At 46.1% G+C, this 21,196-nt stretch overlaps 1 long non-coding RNA gene and 1 pseudogene across 1 annotated transcript in view; one reads left to right on the top strand and one right to left on the bottom strand.

Annotated features, from left to right (window-relative positions):
* Positions 1-1,180: 1,180 nt before the first annotated feature.
* On the bottom strand, positions 1,181-1,880 carry LOC132680429 (translationally-controlled tumor protein-like; annotated as a pseudogene).
* Positions 1,881-2,653: 773 nt separating this feature from the next.
* LOC144616927 (uncharacterized) overlaps positions 2,654-21,196 on the top strand; it is a 35,863-nt gene continuing 17,320 nt past the window's right edge. The window contains exons 1-2 of the long non-coding RNA XR_013556828.2: positions 2,654-2,711; positions 6,813-7,011. This is a non-coding gene — a long non-coding RNA (uncharacterized LOC144616927). The remainder of the gene's footprint in view (positions 2,712-6,812; positions 7,012-21,196) is intronic.

The raw sequence follows: 21,196 nt of genomic DNA, 5'->3' as shown, positions 1-21,196 counted from the left end.
GTCGCTGGCTCATAGAAACCTAACTGATAACCATACCTTTGTAGTATTATTACTCTCCCCGAGGGAGGCCTCTGGCCAGGCAGCCCTCGGTAAAAGGGCAGAGAAAACAGAGGCTGATGTCCTCTCCTTCATAAAGCAGCTCCTCACGGTGCCTGGGGCTTTCACATTTTCCTCGTGCTACCGAGGACATGCAGAGGTGTCCCCCTCAGCTCGGGATGGGAACGCCAGATTGGGCCTTCCTCAAAGCACGTGCTAGAGCCCCCTGAACTCTCCTGGTGACCGTCATGCATGTCACCCGTTCTTCGGGGTCCTGCTTGAGACCTATGGTCCTTTACTGAAAAACAAAGCTGAGCCAAGCTAACAGCAGACGAGAACAAGTGATCAAGTGGCCCCTGTTAAATGACCTGGGTTTTTAATGGGCTTTTTTTGTGTGTGTTTGTTTCAATTGTGTTGGGGTGCCTATCTGGCTCAGTCAGCAGAACATGTGACTCGATCTTGGGGTTGTGAGTTCAAGCCCCACGTTGGGTGGAGGGATTATTTAAAAACAAAATCTTTGGGGCGCCTGGGTGGCTCAGTCAGTTAAGCGTCCAACTTCAGCTTAGGTCACGATCTCATGGTCTGTGAGTTCGAGCCCCGCATACGGCCCTGTACTGACAGCTTGGAGCCTGGAGCCTGCTTTGGATTCTGTGTCTCCCTCTCTCTCTGCCCCTCCCCTGCTGGCTCTCTCTCTCTCTCTCTCAAAAATAAATAAAAACATTAAAAAAATTTAAAAACAAAATCTTTAAAAAACATTTTAAAAATTATGCTAAAGTGTATGTAACATAAAATTTGACTTTTTAGCCATTTTCAAGTGTGCGGTTCAGTGGCATTAAGTACATTCATGTTATTGTGCAACTATCACTACCCTCCATCTCCAGAACTCTTTCCATCTTTTTTTTTAGTTTAAATGTATTTATTTTCAGACAACCTACATGGTATGTTTTTTCTTTTAAAAAAATTTTTTAATGTGTATTTACTTTTGAGAGAAAGAGGGAGAGAGACGGAGGTGTGAGCAGAGGAGGGGCAGAGAGAGGCAGTCACAGAATCCGAAGCAGCCTCCAGGCTCCGAGCTGTCAGCACAGAGCCCGACTTGGGGCTCGAACCCACGAACCGCAAGATCATGACCCGAGCTAAAGTCAGACGCGTAACCGACTGAGCCACCCAGGCGCCCCATGATTTTTTTTTTCTTAAAAACAATTCCTCTACTCCAAATAAATCAAGGTGAAAATGAATGAAGAGCTCAAGATGACATCACCCACTTTTCGAAGTCCTGGTAGCATGGATCAAAAGCAGCAGCAGTGATGACACCAGGTGACAGATCTAAAGTAATAGCCAAACTTGTTAACATTTTTCCATTTCTAAACTGTCCTAAGAGAAAGTCGTACAAGGAGCCACACCATCCTCACCGCCGTAGTCCAGCCGGGCAACGCTGCCATCTGGCTTCGTGTTTCCGCCAATAAACAGCCGGTGGTTTTTGCAGTTAGCCAAGATACGCTTGATTTGGATTCATCAAAGGTTTATTTACTCTTCCTGGTCTCTGGTCTTCAAGTTTGCCTTTGGTTGGGTCCATGTGGTCTTTGATGAACTTCCTGTAGGCTTCTTTTGTGAAGCTGGTTTACTGCAAGTGATAGTTCGTTGATAATATCAACACCGACGATTGCTTTTGGTACCTTCGTTCTCTGGGTCTTTAGGAGAGGCAACGCCATAAATGAGTGAGTCACCAGCGGTACATCTGTCCTCCTGACCATCTTCTCCTCCACCCCCAGGGGCTGCCCACCCTTGATCTCCCAGGTCTTGACGTCTGAGGACTTACCATCATGGTTGATGAGGTCGCAATACATGATCACAGTGGCAGGTGGAGACAGCCAAGTGGGGCTTTGGGTGAGCAGGAGCCGGGAGCCTGGAGGGACTGGTGCAGCCTGAGCAGTGCTCCACTGGGGAGGAAAGCAGGGAGCAGGCAGAAAAGCAGAGGCTCTTTTTATCTTGCAAAACAGAAACTCCATGCCCTTAGACAACAATTTCCCATCGCTCCCTCCCCTTGGCCCCTGGCAAACATCAGTCTGCTTTCTGTCTCTATAATCTTGACTATTGTATGCACCTCATATGAGTGGAAACATACGGTATTTGGGCTTTTGTGACTGCCTTCTCTCACTTAGCATAATGTCCTCAAGTTTCATCCATGTTGTAACATATATCAACATTTTCTTCCCTTTTTTATTTAAAAATATTTTTTAAGGTTTTATTTATTTTAGAGAGAGAGAGAGAGGCAGAGGGTGAGTGGGGGAGGGGCAGAGGGAGAGGGAGACACAGAATCCCAAGCAGGGTCCAGACTCTGAGCTATCAGCACAGAGCCCTGTGCAGAGCTGAAACCCATGAACCGTGAGATCATGACCTGAGCCTAAGCCTGTCATCTAACTGACTGAGCCACCCAGGCATCCCAACATTTCCTTCCTTTTTAAGGCTGACTACTATTCCATTGTATGTATAAACCAAGTTTTGTGCATCCGTTGATCCATCAATAGATATCTGGATTGCTTTCACTTTCTGGCTATTGTGAATAACGCTACAATGAACATAGATGAACAAGATTGTTTTGACCTGTTTGTATTTTCACAGGACTCTTCAGGAAGATAATTCAAATGGCGGGATATTTTGAGAACCCAAGAAAGCCGGTGAGAGTTGTTTTAGATGGAGACTTAGTGTCCCTTGCATCAAACCATGTCACCTGCATACGGGACTGCCCCCGGATACATGTATTTTGCATTTCCTCACTGAAAAGGATTCAAAGTAATGCCGAGTGGGAAGAAAATGTATAAACAATTAACTTCCCAAGCCACTTGGCCATGGGAATTTTGACAGTGGGTATTTTTATCAGGCAGTGACACTGGGAGGTGACAGAATGATGCAGGCACAAAAAGGCTTTGGCATTAAACCTGGCAGACATGTCTCCCCCACATGGGTTCCAAACACCTTCTTATCCTGACTCTCCAGGGTCCCTGTTGATTCCCACTTACCCCTCCCTGAGCTCTCCAGTGTCTTCTTCACTTAACCCCCTTCTGCACTGCCACATGCTCAAGTCTTTTACAAAACAAAAGCGCAAGACAAAAGCACAACCCCTCCTTTGAGCCCTGTCTTTCACCTTCCACCCTCTCTCTCTCTCTCCTTCTGTCTCTGCCCTCCCCACCCCCCCACCCCCCAAGCCTGTCTTCACCATCCCCTTTCATATCCCACTTCACTTCACTCCTTAATCCACTCTGCTCTGGCTTCTGCCTCTGTGCTCTTCTTCCTCTGGGTTCTGATGGGACTTGCTGGGTCTCCTGGTCTGAGCTTGTGATGGACCGGAGTCTCAGCCTCCTGTTCAAGGCACCAAGGGCCCAGCATCCTTAGAAGCCTTGGCATATAGCTTCAGAGGCTGTCCCTAAAATACCAAGAATACTTATTTTTCCCCATGAAGGTGTATGGTAACCCAGGTAAAGGGTATGATCTATGGAACTATATCCTTACAAACTCAGGAACAAGAACAATCTTTGCGAAACATCTTTCAGACAGTGGAGCCTAGAGGCGAGGAGAGCTGCTCTATCATCAAACATACCTGGAGAGACCCCCAACTCTGTCAGTTGCTACCTGGGAGACTATGGGCAAATTACTTCAACTCTCTGTGCCTCCTCACCTCAGCTTGAAAATGGCCATCGCAATAGCACATATGTCATGGGACTATTGGAAAAAATGAGTAAGACAATGCGTGTCTTGTGCTGAGCGTAGTGCGTGGCTCATAGGAACCATTTCGTAAGGATTCACTCTCATCACTACTTTTTATGGGTGTAAGTTGACCTCAGTATCTAAGTCCATCTTGATTTTCATCTTGTAAAAGGTGAATGAACACATGTGATAAGGCTAAGAGGTGTATTGCAAAACTCTAGAGAATCACTCGTTTCCTGAGTGATCAGAAACTTTTAAAAGGGACAGCGTGAGAAACTACAGGGAGAAACCTTGCATGGGGGCGCCAAAAAAGGCGGCATTCTCACATGAGGATGAACATTCCTAGATGTCAGGAGATAAACCAGAAGGCACAAGAGCATGACGAACATGTGCCTGTGTGGTTAGCATCAGATAAGATGAAACATCTCTGTTATGCAAGTACAAACACAGACTGTGTGGGGAAACAGCCACTGGAAAAGCTATCAGAACTAAAATTAGACAGTAGTCAACAGTCTGGCCACCAGAGGAGGCATCTACTGTGATAAGACTGTAGACCTCGTTTTAAAATAAGTAGAGATATTTCAGGAACAGATTGTAGAGTACATGAATAGGTATGTGAGTCTGACAAAATGGCTGAAGCGCAGGCAGAAACTGAAGGACATTGAAGTGAAATTGGCACATGTTATTCTACAAATAAAGGCTCGAAGACAGCTGAGCAGAGAGTCTGGGCTTGTGCCTTCCAGAGGGGCAGCCAGTAGCACGGGTGGCTCTCGGGTACTTGAAACATAGCTAGTGGAAATTGAGGAAGTGCTTTATTGAAGTGTGAAATACACACAGATTTCAGAGACCAAGTACCAGACATAGAAAGAACGTAAACTCTATTAACAATTTTAAAAATATTGATCACATGTTAAAATGATCACAGTTGGGATATAAATGCTGAGCTAAATAAGATATACTAAAATTAATTTTACCATTTCTTTTTCTTTGTAAACGTGGCTTCTTTAAAATGTAAAAATATGCACACGGCTCCTACTTGTGACTTGCTTTATATTTTTCTTGGGCTGTGGTGGTCTGGATACCCCTTTATTCCCCTTGTGCCACGCATAGCCACACTGGTAGTAACCATGACCTTGGGCAAGAACTGAAGGGGGTAATTTCTTTCAAAAATTTTTTAAAGATTTTATTTAAAAATTGGTGTAGTTTACGGTGTGATATTAGTTTCAGGTGTACAATGTAGTGGTTCAGCACTGCTACGACAGGTGCACTCCTTAATTCCCATCGCCTATTTGCCCCATCCCCCACCCACCTCCACCTCCCCTCTGGTAACTGTCAGTTTGTTCTTGATGGTTTAGAGTCTGTTTCTTGGTTTGCCCCTCTCTCTTTTTCCTCTAAAGGGGCTAGTTTAAGAAGCATTAACAGGGTGACTTGCACATAGTAGGTATTCAACATATGTAAGCTATGGGGAGTTTTTTGTTGTGATTTAATTCCAAAGAGCTGACAGTTTAGTTTATGTCAGTATCATTATGTATTTAAGGCAACATTTGAGGATGCCTTTACACTCGACCAAATGGGAAAGGAAAATCTGCCCACCTTTTAGGGCAGCAATACTCGGCTGGGGCCAGTTTTGCCTCCCAGAGCCATCTGGTGATGTCTGAGACACGTTTGCTTGTCAAAATCTGGCGGGGGGGGGGGGGGGGGGGGCGCAAGGCTGCTACAGATATCTAGAGGAGAGAGGCCAAGGATGAGACTAAACATCCTACAATGTACAGCCCAGCCTCCGCTCCACTCCCCAACAGGACAATGAAGGATCAGGTCAAAATATCATTAGTACCCCAGGTGAGCAGCCCTGAGTTAGAGACTCTTGGTTATTTACAGACTTTGATGAATAATCAAGCGTCAAGAAATGTGTGGCACAGGGAGAACTACAGATGCCATCCAGGTGCTTTGGGTAGCAACCCGCCCCCAGCAGCAGCATCACCAAGCAGGAAGTTATGAGAAACACACGTTCTTAGGCCCCGCCCCTTCCCCACTGAATCAGAATCTTTAGGGTGGAGCCCAGAAATCTATGGTTTAACAAGCAAGCCCTGCAGGTGATTGTAATACACTCTCAAGGCTGAAAAGCCTGCTTAACTGACCGTGTCCCCAGGTTACCTCCTCCCGCATGCTCCATGCCTGAGCAGCAGGTGGCAGCCGACCAGAATAACGGGACCAGATAACTGTAAGCCCTGCATAAAGCCGAGATGAGACACTGCATGCTTGCGCCGGATTAACTGGGGACAGCTGGCACCAGTGCACTGCCTCACACTCAATAATGCCACCTTTCTAATTTTGGGAAAGGTAGGGGGGAAAGCATGGTTCCAACTCACTCAGAGTCCCTTCTTAGCCACATAGCACTTACAGGGCTTTGAAATTGTTCAGTTCTAACTTAAGTTACTGAGGCATATTCACCAGCAAAGAATGCGGGGAATAATCTGGTTTGGACTTCTAAAGCACCCTACAAAATCCCAAGCCATGAGAATAAATCATTTCTGCTGCCTGGGGCACCTTTGGGCCAAGCACTTGGCACAACGCACACCTGACTGGCTCTTGGATCCCTCCTGGTGAATGACGAACATCTCAGATTTCTGTGGATCTTTTGTCAGGCAGATAAAACTAAATTTGTTCGGCAAACTTGAAGGATTACAGCGAGTGCGTTACCGTTCACATAGTTTTCCATTTGAGCCACAAGGGGGCACCCGCCACCCTGCCATGGGAGTCCATGGTCCAAATAAAGACCCTGAAGGGGAAGGTTGCATGACCTATTAAAGAGTGAAGGAAGGAGGAGGGAACTGTTACTTTGTTGGTAGAGTGGCTCAGTGGTGTGACTTTTGGGTTGGACCTCCGCCCTGAACTCTAGACCCGGGTTTCTCAAGGTGTGGTCCCCAGTCTGGCAGCATCAGCATCACCTGGGAGCTGTTGCAGGAAAGCAAGTTATTGGACCGTGTCCCAGACCAGCTGAATCAGAAGCTCTGGGGGTGGGGCCCAATGATTTCTGTTTTAACAAGTGTTTTCTTCTCCCCCATCCCCTCCAGGTGACTGTGGCGCTGGCTCAAGTTTGAGAACCACTGCTCTGTAGCCAGAACATCTTCCTGGGAATTAGCTGGGATGCAAAACCATGTTGCCATCTGATCTCATCACACTTCTGCCAAGAGGTGAAATCTAAGAGTCCACGTTCTTGATGCCTGACATCTTCTTCAGGTCACTTACCTGCGAACACCTGAGGACACTAAGGTCAGTCATTCTGCATGAATATGTGCAGTCAGTCCCTGGCCCATGTAGGTGGGATTGCCACAGAGAACCAAAGACCAGGGGTCCCCAAACGGTGTGGTTCTGACTACATGTGGAAGCAGTCACATTGCAAAATCCCCCTCCCTGCGCTTCCTGGCTTTTCTATTCTCTCATACCCAACTGCTGCTACAGCCCCTTCCCCCTTTCCTTCCCGCTCACTGCCAACCCTCGGTTTGCCCTAGCTTTCTCCTTTTTTGCCCCTAATCTCCCGCACCTCTTGTCCTCTTCCCTCTACCTGGTTCTGGTTTTGTTTTAAATCATACAAGTCTCAGGGATAGATTTAGCAAGGACAGATACCCCACACGGCAGTGGGGGGAGGCAAGGAGAGAACAGAGTGGATAAGGACAGATTTTGGTTCAGGATAAAGACTGAGAAACACCCAAGTGCACTGGACAGTCATTGCTTCTGTCCCTGTGCAGTGCAAGCCTGGGGCAGGGAGACCACGCTGTGGGCTGCAGAGCGTGGAAGAAACCGTTGAGGGCAATTGGACGTGAACTAAGCCTTGACAGGTGAGGGGGCTCCGGGGGAGCGGAAGGGAGGGAGGGGCCCTTTCAGCCCATAGCAGGAAGGAGCTCGAGTGTGAGGAGGCATATTAGCCTGTAGGGGATGATGGATATGATGCAAAGTCGTGGGAAGTGAGGCTGGATGGTTCCCCAGATGGAGGAGGTGACAGATAAGGTTGGAGTCAGTTCTTAAGCAGAGAACTGTGTGTAAGAAAGAATTATATTGGTATTAAGAAAGCATCATTGTTTGCAGGAGTCGCAGTTACAACGCCTGCGGAGTGAGGCAGGTCAGATCAGAAGCAGTAGGGCCTGGAGGAGCTGTGGTCAGCTAGAGCACATGCCCTCAGTCTAAAATGGGCACTTACTACACGAATCCAGACAGTTAATGCCACGGGAAAATGGGAGTCCAGAGGTGCCAAATCTTACAATGTCCCGAGAGAAGTCAGAACTCTGGACTTCTTTTCCTTAACATGAAGTTTCTTCATTTTTAAAAACAGACTAGATTTTATTTTAAATCGAGGCATGTGGACACACACTTTACATCAGTTTCAGGTGTACCACATAGCGATTCGATGAGTCTGTACATGACGCTATGCTCGCCACAAGTGTAGCCGCCATCTGTCGCCATAGGAGGACGACTGTATTCCCGGTGCTGTACCTTTCATCCTCATGACTTAATCATTCCATAACTGGACCGTGTACCTCCCACTCCCCACCCCCTATTTTGCTCACCACCCTCAGCCTCTTAACCTCCGGCAACCATCAGTTTGTTCTCTGTATGTGTGGGTCTGTTTCTGCTTCTTTTTGGTGTTGTTCTTTTGTGTTGTTTTTTAGATTTCATATATATGTAAAATCGTAAGGTATTTGTCTTTCTCCGACTTATTTCACTTAGCATAATAATGCCTTCCAGGTCCATACATGTTGTTGCAAATGGCAAAATCTCATTCTTTTTATGCCTGAGAAATATTCCACTATTCATATATATCACATCTTCTTTATCCAATGCATCCATTGATGAACGCTTGGGCTGCTTCCATATCTTGACTATTGTGAATAATGCTCCAGTAAAAAAAAGTGCATGTGTCTTTTCAAGTTAGAAAAGTTTCCTTTTCTTTGGGTGAGTACCCAGTAGTGGATAGTATAGTATTTCTGTTTTTTATTTTTCAAAGACTTTCAATACTGTTTTCCAGTGGCTGTACCAATTTGCATTCCCACCAGGAGTGCTCAAGTCTTGATTTTTCTCTACATCGTCACCAACGCTTATTTCTTGTCTTTTTGACATAGTCGTTTTGACTGGTAAGAGGTGATCACTCATTGTAGTTTTCGTTTACATTTTTCTTTTTTTTAATTTTTTTTTTTTTCCAACGTTTTTTATTTATTTTTGGGACAGAGAGAGACAGAGCATGAACGGGGGAGGGGCAGAGAGAGAGAGGGAGACACAGAATCGGAAACAGGCTCCAGGCTCCGAGCCATCAGCCCAGCGCCTGACGCGGGGCTCAGAGCCTGACGTGGGGCTCGAACTCACGGACCGTGAGATCGTGACCTGGCTGAAGTCGGACGCTTAACCGACTGCGCCACCCAGGCGCCCCTCGTTTACATTTTTCTGATGATGAGTGATGTTGAGCACCTTTTCATGTACCCGTTGGCCATCCGTGTATCTTCTTTGACAAAAATTGTTTTTTAGTTGATATTTATTTATTTATTTATTGAGAGAGTCTGTGCATGCACGTGAGTCGGGGAGAGGCAGGGAGAGAGGGAGACAGAGAATCCCAAGCAGGCCCCATGCCTCCAAGATCAAGTTTGGAGCCCGACTGGATCGCTCAAACTATGACATCATGACCTGAGCCAAAATCAAGAGTCAGACGCTGAAATGACTGTACCACCCACGTGACCTGGCAACATTTTTATTCCTATCCTCTGCCCAGCTATTTTGTTGTTTGTTTAAGTAGACTCCATGCCCATGTGGAGCGCAGTGTGGGGCCTGAACTCACAACCCTGAGATCAAAACCTGAGCTGAGATTAAGGGTTAGATGCTTAACTGACTGAGCCATCCAGATGCTCCTCTGCCCATTTTTAATCAGATTATTTGTTTCTTCATTTTGTGGGGCACCTGGGTGGCTCAGTCGGTTCAGTGTCCAACTTCAGCTTAGGTTATGATCTCATAGCTCCTGAGTTCAAGCCCCTGTCAGGTTCTGTGCTGACTGTTTTAGATTCTGTGTCTCCTTCTCTCTCTCTCTCTCTCTCTCTCTCTCTGCCCCTCCCCCCCTAGCTGTCTCTCTCTTTCTCACAAAAATAAATAAAAACATTTTTAAAAATTTAAATACGGCAGCTAATTAAAAATTTTAAAATCAGGGCTTTTGGTTGGTCGATTCTGACTTGGATTTTTTTTAATATTTAACTTAAAGATTTTAATCCTTTTTTTTTTATTTACTTACTCATTTAAGTAATCTCTACACCCAATGTGGGGCTCAAACTCATGACCCTGAGATCAAGAGCTTCACACTGTTCCAGCTGAGTTAGTCAGGTGCCCATCTGACTGGATTTTTTTATCTGGCTTGGGGATCTGTACCATACTCTCAACATACTAAAACTATTGTCTTCTTAGTTTTCTCCTTCACTCTTTTCTACTAAATCAACTTATTATGAATAGCCAAAAAACGAGTATAACATTTACTGCACAAAAACATCGTAGTCTCCGTGATCCTCACACAGCCCTATAAGATTAGCTACTCTCATAGAAGAGAGAACACTTAGTTCTCTCAGAGAGGTAAAATAACTTGCTCCAGATCGCACAGTAAACGGGGAAGCCGGGACTCCAGCCCAGGTGGTCAGATTCCTGAGTCATACATCTAGCCTGTGTGTAATATCCTTTCCTGTGTAGTTCAGTTACCGTATGTCAGTCACGGTTTTCCCTCTTTCACACATGAGTGATATTCATGAGGTTGCGTTTACCTTCTTGTGTTAAATTTTCCGTGTGCTTTTTCCCTTGCCCATGCCCTTGTGTGGAATGTGAGTCTGCTCTGGTTGGCTTGTCAAATATTTATAAGTCCTTGCAATGTGCCGTGCAGCGTGCTGGGCAACAGTCATCCATCTTCGTGAAACTGTCTCATTTCATTTTCTTGTTTTACTTACTTTTGAAGTAAACGCTACCCTGAATGTGGGACTCAAACTCACAACCCACCCCAAGGTCAAGAGTCATGTGTTCTACTGACTGAGCCAGTCGGACGCCCCCGTGAAACTATTTTAATAGGAGATGGTGACAAACAGAAGCACAAAATCTCAACATAATATGGGATATCATCTTGGAATAAAGGCGTCTCCAGGATGTGGTGAGATCACACAGTGGAGTCCTGTAGGTGGGGGAAGGGGTAGGCCAGAGGTGACTTCCTGCAAGAAATGTCATGGGGGCTGAACGCTGAGAACTCTGAGGAACAGGAAGGTTCTAGAAGCCAGCTCTGGAAGAAGCAGAGGGTATAGGGTGTGGGCTTCAAGAGGAGTCTGGGACAGCAGGGTTAGATCTATGAGAGGGCTGATAGGCCACTGCCAGAGAAGGCAGGGTTGTTGGGCTAAGGGGCAGACCCCACAGAGAGAATGAAGATTGGTTTGTGAGGGAATGGGCAGGATGAATGAACTGGAAGGCAGGAAGAGGGCATTGTGAGAGCTGAGCCTGGCACTTGGGAAGGACACACTACTTCTTATCAGTGTGGTGCTTCTGAGCAGGCCGCTTCAACTCTGCGAGCCTCAGTTTCCACACGCAAAATGGAATCAGTCTCTCGCTCACAGTTTGGTGAGTGTTGCGTAAGATGCCCATGCCAGGTCTAGGCTAGTGCCTGGCCAGGGCAATCACTTAGACGATGTGAGTTGTCATCATTGGAGGCACGTGGTAAATGTTTTTTCGATGAATGAAGGAGATCAATGGCTTAAGCCACCTCAGTGATACCCACTGGAGATGGGAGATCAGGGCAGGAGCTTGAGACTGGCCCGTGATTCTACATGTCTTTTGAGGCCTGGGAAATAAGGGTCACATTCATTTGAGATGTACATACATTGTAGCTTTATGATAAACTCCGAGGGAAGCTATCTAGTCCCCCTGAGCAGCAACCTGCCTCAACATGCAAGTCTGACCACAGACCCTGCAGTTGAATCAGCCATCATTTGGTGTTGAGGCTGCTGATTTTCGCCAGAGGGCTTGTCTGCACTCAGGTGAATCTAGCATTCCGGCGGGCTTCGTCATTGCCTCCAGGTGCAGACAGCCCCACCAACAGAACCCTATCTCTGGGGCAGCTGCAGCAATCTGTAGCTCCTGGCACCGAAGAGCCCATCTGGTGGAAATAAGCATCCGTTCAGGAGGCATGACAGCCATGACGGCTCCCGAGTGATTGATGGATACAGCTGCAGCCCCAGTGTCCCTTGCTCCCAAATAACACAGAGCAGGACAGTCTCCCGGCCACTTGGGTAGCTCCAGGTGGCCACTTTCACCTTGGGGATTCCCAGGAAAAGAGAGGAAAAACTCTGTAAAATGATTACAATCGTGCTTTCCATATATGTAGTTATGTTTGCTTGAGGATCTCAACTGCTGGGGCATGTGTCAGTTTTTCTCCAGGGTTTCTGTGCTAGCAGCTGTGTGCCTTGATTCTCAGGTAGTGATTAGGGCCCCTGGGGGAAGGGACCTGAAAAGTGGAAGTCTGGCTTACTTTTTTTCTGAATGAAATCATTTCTGTGACGGTGGGTCCCACACTTACCTGTGTGCTAGATTCCTCTATGGAGTAGGAACACCCACAGGCCTGCAAGTTCTGGAAGGATAGACCCAGACACCTGTATCATCAGGACTTCTCACACTGTGGTCTATAGATCGCCTGAATCCAATCACGTGGAGTGCTTGTTTAAAAATGCAGGTTCCGGGGCACCTGGGTGGTTCAGTCAGTTAAACGTTCAACTTCGGCTCGGGTCACGATCTCATGGTCCGTGACTTTGAGCCCCGCGTCAGGCTCTATACTGACACCTCAGAGCCTAAAGCCTGCTTTGGATTCCGTGTCTTCCTCTCTCTCTCTCTCTCTCTCTGCCCCGCTTGCACTCGCTCTCTCAAAAAAATAAATAAACATTAGAAAAAATTTTTAAATGCAGGTTCCTTGGCTCCCCCCCAGACTCATGAAATAGACAGCTCTAGAATATTGAGGACTCAGGTTGTTTTGACTGAAGTGTCCTTGACATTCCACGTTGTGTTACTTTCATGATTCCATATTTGTATACATTGACCACCACAATATGTCTCGTTACCATCTATCCCCAAAGTTACCAAAAAATTTTTTTCTTGTGATGAGAAGTTTTAAGATTTACTTTCTTAGCACCTTTCAAATTTGGGGTCCAATATTACTGACTATTGTCACCATGGCGTACATGATATCCCATGACTTATTTTATAACTAGAAGTCTATACCCCTAACCTCCCCTTAACCATTTGGCCACCATCATTCACCCTCCCGTTGGCAACCACCAATCTGTTCTCTGTATCTATGCGTTTGTTTTTGTTTTTGTTTTGTTTTGTTTGTTCACTGGTTTGGTTTTGTTTAGATTCCACATATAAGTGGAATCATACAGTATTTGTCTATCTGATTTATTTCCCTATGGATGGCTTTATTTTTTTATTTTTATTTTTTATGAATATAATTTATTGTCAAATTGGCTTACATACAACAGCCAGTGCTCATCCCAACAAATGCCGTCCTCAATGCCCATCACCCACTTTCCCCTCTCCCCCACCCCCACATCCACCCTCAGTTTGTTCTCTGTATTTAAGAGTCTCTTGTGGTTTGCTTCCTTCCCCCTCTGTTTGTATCTATTTTTTTTTCCGCTTCCCTTCCCCCATGGTCTTCTGTTCAGTTTCTCAAGATCCACAGATGAGTGAAAACATATGATATCTGTCCTTCTCTGACTGACTTATTTTGCTCAGCATAATACCTTCCAATTCCATCCACGTTGCTGCAAATGGCAGGATTTCATTCTTTCTCATTGGATGGCTTCATTTTTTTTTAATGTTTATTCATTTTTGAGAGAGAGAGTCAGAGTGCAAGCAGAGGACGAGCAGAGAAAGAGGGAGACACAGAATCCAAAGCAGGCTCCAGGCTCTGAGCTGTCAGCACACAACCAGACATGGGGCTCGAACTCATGAACCGCGAGATCATGACCTGAGCCAAAGTCGGATGCTTAACCGACTGAGCCACCCAGGCGCCCCAGGATGGCTTCATTTTTAACAAGTGCCTTTAACCTCCAGTCTTGAATACATTTATGTTAGAGAGCTACTGCATAAATGATTCTGACACATCCTGACGCTTGGAATGCCACTGCTCTGCAACGATAAGAGTTGTACTTCTATCTTGCAGACCCCAGATATTTTTTCCCTGACTCAACTATGCTTCCCTCAGCAACTCAGAGAAGTGTTGGCCAACAGAACACAAAGAAGCAAAGAAAGTAGAAAAGCGATGTAATCTGAAGCCACATTGAGTCTGAGTCCAAGAAATTGTGATGGAAAAACACTAAGGCTCCTCACCTTGACTGTGACAAAGCTTGGGAGGGTGAAATGGGATGTGTGAACTTTCTGAAAACTGTCGACACTATACAGTTCTTTGGCAAAGGGGCTGCTTGTAGTTAGCAACCTACTCCCGGAGAAGAAGCTGCTTCTAGACTTATGTGGCTTTTGACTCCTCATGGCAGTCTTGGGACAGGACGGTGTGAGCAGAGAGATTGGGAACTTGTATCCCAAATGTCAGATGCCTCAGCCCTGGCCTTAGCCTGCAACATCTGACCTCAAGGGAGCAGAGGAGTGCAGTCCACGTGTCTGTGCAGTGTTTTAGGGCAGGCTTTGCTGCTAGCCCCATGGAGCCCTCACCCCTGTGTCCCCTCTCCCGGCGGTCAGTGTGAGCAGTGTGAGTCCCTTAAGGGCCAGTGCAGAGCCATTCTCTAAGGAACCTAGCCGGCCAGACAATGGCCAGTCTGTTCCTGTGTTCACTAGCACCCAGGCAGTTAACCCAGAAACTGCCCTTGTGCCCTTCGGGGCAGGCAAATTTAAAAGCTCTCCTTTCAACTTTGGCGCAACATCTCAAAGGCTGAGAAGATGCCCTTTCCTCCCCCAAAGCCTAGTTTTTCCATACTCTTTGCCCCTGAGGCCTTCAAGAGGGTCCCTTTTCTTCCTCTGCAGCTGCTGATCCCTGGAAAATTTATAGATCTTCAGAAGAATTCCCCTAGGAACTCTGGAGACAAGAGAAACCTATGTCCACCCAGCAGTACAGACTGGGAATGCTCAGAATGTCTTTCTACCACCCCCATGAGAGCCAGAGATCAAACAGCCATCCCAGAAGGCCAGAAACTGGAGATGTTTTTAAAATTTGTTTTAAATTTCATTTTATTAAACTTGGTGTTGTTTCAAAACTTGAGACAGATTACTAAAATGTACACAGTGTATCTCAGCAAGAGGAATGAAAACAAAGGGAAAGTAACGGAAGGGAAACAGACAAAACCAGGTAGTTTTTGCATGAATTCTCTGGTATACTAAGTAAAAGGCAGCACACAGGTTTAGTTCTGAGCCTTTTAGCAAGAAAAAAGTGATCAGGGCGCCTGGGTGGCTCAGTTGGTTAAGCGTCTGACTTCAGCTCCGGTCATGATCTTGCATTTCGTGACTTCAAGCCCCACGTGGAGCTTGCTGTTGTCAGTGCATGGCCCACTTCAGATCTTCTGTCCACCCCTCTCTCTGCCCCTCCCCTGCTGTCTCTCTTTCTCTTTCTCAAAAATAAAAATAAACAGTAAAAAAAAAAGCGATCAGTCCTAAAGGTAACTCAAATATCCTCCAGTCCTTCACCTTCTCCTTTATTAAAAAAGAAATCTATCATTTTTGGAGCTTCTTTGTGCCAGGCACTGTCCTAGGCACTGAAGATAGAGCCGTATGAACAAAACTAGGTCCCTGACTTCAAGGAGCTTATTATACTCCAGTTGAGGGAAAGAAACCATATCCAAGTAAACAGTGGACTGTGACCATGTGTCAGGTGATAATAAATGCTAAAAGATAGGGGCGCCTGGGTGGCTCAGTCGGTTAAGCGGCCGACTTCGGCTCAGGTCATGATCTCGCGGTCAGTGAGTTCAAGCCCCGCGTCGGGCTCTGTGCTGACAGCTCAGAGCCTGGAGCCCGTTTCAGATTCTGTGTCTCCCTCTCTCTGACCCTCGCCCGTTCATGCTCTGTCTCTCCCTGTCTCAGAAATAAATAAACCTTAAAAAAAAAAAATTAAAAAAAAATAAAAATAAAAAAAAATGCTAAAAGATAAATGAAACCATGTGCAGGGAGGTACGAAGCCCAGGGGAGGGTGCAGCCATTTCAGACTAAACGGTTGGGGCTATCCTCTAGGGAGTGAGGAAGTGAGATGCGTGGACGTGGCAGAAGAGCATTTGGGGCACAGAAGGCAGCATTCAAAGACGACAAAGCAGGAGGGCAGCTGGTGTGTTGGAGAAACTTTTAAGACATCAGTGGGGCTCGAGCACAGTGAAGGGCCAGGGGGGAGGCAGGAAGTTGTGTGCGATGCCCTTTGGGGTTGTGCAGCCTGGCAGCCCCTGGGAAGAGATGAGGTCAGAAGGAGAGTGGCATCTTCCAGGCCACGTGACGACTTTGACTCTCAACTGGAGTCAAATGGGCAGCATAGGGGAGTGTCGAGCAGAGAGGTGATATGATTTCAAGAGATCACTCTGGCCACTGTGTGAAAAATGGGCTGCAGAGGGTGTTGGCTCGTCTCCTAGGGTAGGCCATGACAAAATACCACAGACTGGGTGGCTGGAACAACAGAAGGGGATTTTCTCACAGTTCTAGAAGCTCAAGATCAAGATGTCGGTAGGTTTGGGATTTTTTCCAAGGCCTTCCTCATGTGTCTTCACATGGTCTCTGTGCACACAAATGTCTGGTTTCTGTGTGTCCAAATGTACTCTTCTAATATTCTAATATCAATTAGATTGAATCAGGGCCCATCCTGATGGCTTCATGTTAACTTTATTACCTCTTTCAGGGCCCTATCTCTAGATATACTCACATCCTGAGAGTGCCTGGGTGGCTCAGTCAGTTAAGCATCCGATTCTTGATTTCAGCTCAGGTTATGATCTCACGGTTTGTGAGTTCCAGCCCTGCATCAGGCTCTGTGCTGACAGTGCAGAACCTGCTTGGGATTCTCTCTCCCTCTCTCTCTCCCTTCTCCACTGTTTCTGTCTCTCTCTCTCTTGCCTGGTCTCTCTTTCTCTCTCTCTCAAAAAAAAATGTCTATATGTGTGTACTCACATTCTGAGGTACTGGGGTTAGAGCTTCTACACATGAACTTGGAGAGAACACAATTCAGCCCACAATGGGGCAAGGGTAGAAGCAGGAAGACCACTTTGGAAGCTAGCAAGAGCTGGCAGCGTGTGGAGCAGACCGATAGGTGTGTAAGGAGAAGTGCTCTGATTCTGCAAATACCTTAAAGGGAGAATAGGGCTTGCTGATGGGTGGGACGGAGGGTGTGAAGAAAGAAAAGATTCAAGGATGGCTCCCATTTGGGGGGCCCCAGCAACTGGAGGCACGGGGTTGGCGTTTATTGAGACAAGGAAAGCTATGGAGAACAAATGCAGGAAGATGCTGAGATCAGTGAGTTCAGTTTGGGGCTTGTCAAGTTTGAGGCATCCAAGAGGAAATGTCAAATAGCCAGTCTGGGCTACACCAGTCTGGAGTTTAGGAGAGAGGTCAGCGTTTACTGACCTGTAATTATTCTTTCTCATTTCTATGATTCCTTCGCATTCTTTGGTAACAGCATTAATGAGATATAGTTCACATACCGTGAAATTCACCTGGCTCAAGTATAGAATTTGGTGGATTTTCATATATTCACATGGTTGTGCACCCATCACCACTATCTAATTTTAGAACATTTTCATCAGCCCCCAAAAAGAAACCCCGTGCCCTTTAGCAATCAGTTCCCATTTCTCTCTCCTCTCAAGCCCTTGGCAGTCATTAATCTACTTTCTCTCGCTATATATTTGCCTAGCCTGGACATTTTATAAACATGGAATTCTACAATAGATAGCCTTTGGTGTCTGGCTTCTTAGACTTAGTGTAATGTGTTCCAAGTCCATCCACGAGTATTAGCACTTTATTCCTTTTTTATGGAAGAATAAGATTTCATTGCATTGATACACCGTATTTTGTTGATCCATTCATCAGCTGATGGACTTTTGGATTGTTTCTGCTTTTTGGCTGTAGCAATATGCTGCTATTGCTACATAATGCTGGGCACTCATGAGAAAGTTGTTGTGTGAATGCGTATTTTCAGCTCTCTTGAGTACGTGCTTAGGAGTGGAATGCTAGGTTATAGGCTAACTCTCTGTTTAATATTTTGAGGAACTTCAAAACCATCATCCAAAGCAGCTGTACCAATTTACACTCCCACCAGCAATGTATGAGGATTCTGGCTTCTCCAGATATTGTATAACCCTTGTTACTATCTTTTTGCGTATAGTCCTTCTAGTGGGCATGAGGTTTTTGGTTTGCATTTCCTGGAAGACTAATGATGATGAACATTTTTCATGTGCTTCTTGGCCACTTGATATCATCTTTAGAAAAATGTCTTTCATTTTCAGAAAAATGTCTTTCCAAGCTCTTTGCCCATTTTTAATTGGGCTATTTGTCTATTTACTGTTGAGTGCTAAGGGTTCTTTATATATTTTGGATACAAATCCCTGTCTGGTATATGATTCACAAATATTTTCTCTGTTCTTTGGGTTGTCTTTTACTTTCTTAAGGATGTCCTCTGAAACACAAAAGTTTTTAATTTTTTAAAAGGTTTTATTTTCTGTAATCTGAACACCCAACGTGGGGTTCAAACCCACAACCCCAAGATCATGAGTTCCATGTTCCGCCAACTGAGCCAGCCAGGCACCCCCAAAAGTTTTTAATTTTGACAAACTGATATGTAAATTTGAAAGCCATCAGCATATAGATATTATTTTAAGCCACAAGACTCCATGAGAGTCTCTAGGAAGTTAATTTAATAAGGAATGGATGTATCCGAGGGCACCATGGTTGCTTATTCAGAGGTCCAAGATGTGAGAAGATACCAGCAAAGAAAGCCAAGAAGGCCTCTACTCCCATTTTCCCTCTTCTCTCATTTTGGAGTGTTAATCCTTTTCTAGGGTGACAACAGAAAATTCAGAATTCTTGTTCTTTTTTTAGGCAATGCCGTTCTGGTCTTTGTCTCAATTCACTTTTTCGAGGCCATGCAGACCCTAGAGTCCTTGCCCCATTCCACTGAGGTGTCCTTTTTCTTCCGGCCTCCTCATCCAATGAACTGATGGCCTCTGCCCATAAATGTCTATAAATTCTCACCTCAGACCATGCATCATTTGCAGCTCCGTCCACTGGTAAGATTTTTCACGTCCATCCCATTCATTCCAGACCATTCTTGAATGTGGCTGTAATATAGCTGCCATTCATTTTTGCCTTATATTGGGCAACCAGACCAACCTATCTGTAAACCAAGCTACGGCTTTTTCATCCTCCTTCAGCTGATCTTAAGGGCGCCCACCATGGCATAGGTGCAGGGACGTTTGTGCCACTGTGAGAGGCTACCGGGAAGTCTGGGCTATCTGTCCTTGCAGCTTGATCTCAAATACGCCATTTTCAACAGCCGTACAGCTGCTGGTCCCACCCAACTTCGTGACTTGGTGGATGTGGCAGATCCCAGCTAGTGATAGGCAGTTACAGACACATGATCACTTTGTTCCCGATGGTCAAGCGTTCTGTCTCTACCAGGGCTCACCACGTTCTTTGCCCAAAGGTGTATGCTTGTCTGCTACAAATTGCATGACCTTGTTCCAGAGTCCCTGGACTGTGTTATAATTCTCCCCTGGGTCTTTTAGCAATTTGTCTTATACCTTAGAGGGAGAACTCTGGCACACCTCTGGCCATTCGACCCCTAAACACTTTGCAGTGGGGTGGTTGGTCTCTGAACCTTCACAGCATTTTTATCCCACCCTGTTGGCTGCCCTGTCTTATCAAGCCTTCCAGTGTGTGGCCACCTCTTCCTCATCCTGTCTGATCAGCCTGATGCCATCAGTCTAGCGGATTGGCGTGATGCCCAGGTGATCCAGCTCGCTGAACTGTATATGACAGAAGGTGAGAGAGTTAAAAGAGCATGGAAGCAGAACTATAAATGTTGTCAGTTTCATGATAATGTGGACTGTTTCTGATCCTTTTTTTTTTTTTTTCTCCCCAGAGCGGTACGTGTTGCCTTTAATCACTTTTTTTTTTTTTTTGGATCCTCTTTTCTAATGAACATAGAAGACACATTCACCAAAGCAAGAGCCACATGCTGTGTACCTTGGCCTTATTAATCTTCTGTAGCAAAAACAGCACCTTCAGGGCAGCACACACAGCCAGGGCTACCACCCGCTTGAGTTACGGTAGTCTGCAGCCATTCTCCAGATCCGTCTGGTCTCCCTCGACCCCGTTTCAGAGAAAAGCACTGTGTTCACTGTGGACCGTCATTTCGCCCAGGCTTCTGAGGTCTGTAGATTAGTTGTCTGTCGCTGTGGACAAATTTCCCAAAACCTGGTGGCTTCAAACAACAAATATAAATGATGTCATGCTCTCTGTGGGCCGGGGTGGAAGTGGCTTAGCTGGATGGTTCTGGTTCAAGGATCCTCATGGGGTTGTAGTCAAGGCGTCAGCCAGGGTTGTATGGTCTGAAGCCTTGACTGGGGTCAGGAGGGCTTCCAAGAAGGCTCATTCATGTGGCTGGCACATGGTGCTGGCTGGGATGCCTCAGTTCTCTTCCACGTGGCCTCTCATCCTCCAGGACCTTTCTTCTCCACGTGGCTTCTCCTGCAGGACAGTCTGAACTTCTTTACATGGTGGCTGGACTCTGTGAGAGAAAGAGAAGAGTAAGAAAGCCCAAAACTTCCAAGTCAATCTAATCACGAAAGTGACATCCTATCACTTCTGCCATATGCTAAATTTTTCTTTAATGTTTATTTATTTGAGAGAGAGAGCATGAGCAGAGTTGGGGCAGAGAGAGAGAGGGAGACACAGAATCCCAAGCAGGCTCCAGGCTCTGAGCTGTCAGCACAGAGCCCGACACGGGGCTCGAACTCATGAACCTGGAGATCATGACCTGAGCTGAAGTCAGACACTCAAATGACTGAGCCACCCAGGTGTCCCAATTCTGCCATATTCTATGTGGTACAAATGAGTCCATAAATCCAACCTAAACTCAGTGGGAAGGGATTATAAAAAAGAACATGAGTACTAGGAGGAGGAGGGCCAATGGAGATTGTCTGTCATAGCTACCCTAACCGCAAGTTTGCCTCAAACCCTGGGTTCCTTCACACATTTTTTTTTTTTTTTTTGAGAGAGAGACAGTGTACAAGCAGGGGAGAGGCAGAAAGAGAGAGAGAGAGAGAGAGTGTGTGTGTGCGCACGTGTGAGAGAGAATCCCAAGCAGTTTCCACTCTGTCAGCACAGAACCTGATGTGGGGCTTACGCTCATAAACTGTGAGCTCGTGACCTGAGCCGAGACCAAGAGGCAGATGTTTAAACTGACTGAGCCACCCATGTGTCCCACCTTCAC

This window comes from Panthera onca, chromosome A1 (assembly GCF_046562875.1).
Source record: "Panthera onca isolate mPanOnc1 chromosome A1, mPanOnc1 haplotype 2, whole genome shotgun sequence".
NCBI classification, from domain to species: Eukaryota; Metazoa; Chordata; class Mammalia; order Carnivora; family Felidae; genus Panthera; species Panthera onca.
The sequence above is the reverse complement of the archived record's forward strand: the minus strand, read 5'-3'. Positions and strand labels throughout refer to the sequence as shown.